Raw genomic sequence first — 2,470 nt, forward strand, 5'->3', positions numbered from 1 at the left:
AAATAAAAAAAAAAAAAAAAAAAAAAAAAGTACAATAAATCTCTGATGTTAATAAATTATTCAGTATGTGGAATTCAGGTGTAGCTATACAAAACAAATTAAGACAAGGCATACATTTTCAAAATTTATAAGGAACTCAACTCTATGTCAAGAAAAAAAAAGTTGTATTTTTTAAAAATGGATAAAGGTGGACATAGTGGCCCATGTCTGAAATGCCAGTAATTGAGAGCAATTGAGGATTGCAAATTTGAAGCCATCCTGAGCTACACAGCAAGCAATGCCACCCTGGATTACATAGAAAAATCCTGTCTCAGAACAAATAAATGGACAAAATAACTGAATAGACATTTATAAAAAATGACACATAAACAGCCAGCAGGTATACAAAGAGTGTTCAATATTACTAATCATCAGGGAAATGCACACCAGAAGTATACTAAAAGAGCATAGTATAGCGCGTCACACTTGTTAAAGTAGCTAACACCAAAAAGATAAGAAACATGACCGGTAAGGACATGGAATAAAAGAAACCATTATACACTGTTTGTGAGAATGTAAATTAGTATAGCCATTATTGAAAATAGTATCGAGGATCTTCAAAATAATAAGAGTAGGACTTCCATATGATCCAACAATCACACTACTGGATATATATCCAGGAAATAAAATTAGTATATCAAAGAAATGTGTGTATTCCTGTGTTAATAGTATTACTCACAATAGCCAAGATATGAAGTCAACCTAAGTTTATTAAGGGTGGTTAGACAAAGAAAATGAAGTATATAAACACCATGGAATATCATTTAGCAATAAAATAAAATCCCTTGATTTATGACCATATAAATGAACCTGCAAAACATTATGTTATGTGAAATAAGCCAGCCATGGAAAAATAAATACTGCATGATCTCACTCAAATGTGGGATCAGAAAAAGTTGATCTGTCATGGATCAAGAGAGTGGGGTAGTGGTTACCAGGGGCTTGGGTGGTTGGTGGGAAGTAAGAGATAGAAATGAGATGCCATTGGTCAAGATATATAATTTGAGGTTATCCTTTGTGGATCAGAGGACATACAATTTGCATTAGGTAGAAAGAATATTAACAAATGTCCAAATATAGAGAGGCAGAAAGTAGACAAGTGATCACCTGGAGTCAAGGTCTTAAAGAAAAAGATGGGAATGGGGTCAGAGAGAAGTAGGGAATTACTACTTCTTTCATGGTTGATGAAAACATTCTAAAATAGATTGTATTCAACTCTATGAACAAACTAAAGACTATCGGATTGTATACTTTAAATGGGTGAATTGTAAGATATGTGAATTATTCTCAGCAAAGCTACTTTTCAAAAAAGAGAAAATTCACATGGTAAGAAAACAAAGAAGAAGGATGTATATAAATTCGGTGGCTGCTGCACTGTGTGTAAGGATCTGTTAATGCAAACTACAAGAAGACAAGGAACGGAGGCAGAAATGAAGGCAAATGAGTAGTGGCCCTGAAAGAAAAGAGAATCTGAGTTCTCCTTGTGTATCATAGGAAGGTGAAAAAAGCATGGAGCAGGCACAAAGAGACAGAAAATGAACATGAAAGTTAGAAACACAGAAAGCAGCGTAGATGATGATAGAAGCACTCCAGGACTCCACACGTAATGAATGGAGGTAATCTTATCTTATCCCCGAGGTCCAAAGAAATGTTTCCAGCTAAATCCCTTCTGCTCCTCCACTGGACAGCTCTTATCAGAGAGATGGCTCCTGGGATGGGTGGAGACGAATCAATTTTATTTCCGTCTGCCTCCCAGATACCGGCTGCTGAGTCTTATCAAAAAGCTGCTATCTGATAACAGTTGTCTGAAGAGCGCAGCAGGGAGGAAGTGACCTAGTACAATGGACTGTGTTTTCCTTCTCCCTGGCTCCAGAACGCAGTAGCGATATAATGAACAACCCTCCAAAAGGGATAATTTGTAAATTGATTTCACCCTATTTCACATCAGTATAGGGAAGGAGCAAGAATATTAAGAAGACAAAAGGTGAAAAACTAGTGAAATGGGAAGGTAAAGAAAAAGAGACTAAAAGTAGAGATGATAGGATTACTATTCTTATGCTACTGAGTTGGAATTTTGAAGTGATGGTCTTCGGTGTTTTTGTTTTTATTCATATATTGATTTCAGTTATAAAAATACTGTTAGTGTGAAAAATATTGATGTTTGAGAGGGCTTCAACAAATAAAATAAATGTGAAATAAACAAGCTTTCTTATTTATTCCTTTATTAACAGACATTTGAGTAGTTCAGTTACTTGCTAATATAAAGTCTGTTTATGGGACACCTTTGTACAAAAACTTTTATAAACCTGTGTGAACTTGTCCCTCGTGTATGTAACCTTGTGCACCTTGTGTGTCTGTAGAATAAATTCCTAGTAGTGAAATTGCTAGGTTAAAGCTAGATGCAGTTATATTTTAATAAATACTTCCTCCC

The sequence above is a fragment of the Fukomys damarensis genome, unplaced genomic scaffold, assembly GCF_012274545.1.
Source record: "Fukomys damarensis isolate Sample0158 unplaced genomic scaffold, DMR_v1.0_HiC HiC_scaffold_33, whole genome shotgun sequence".
NCBI lineage: Eukaryota > Metazoa > Chordata > Mammalia > Rodentia > Bathyergidae > Fukomys > Fukomys damarensis.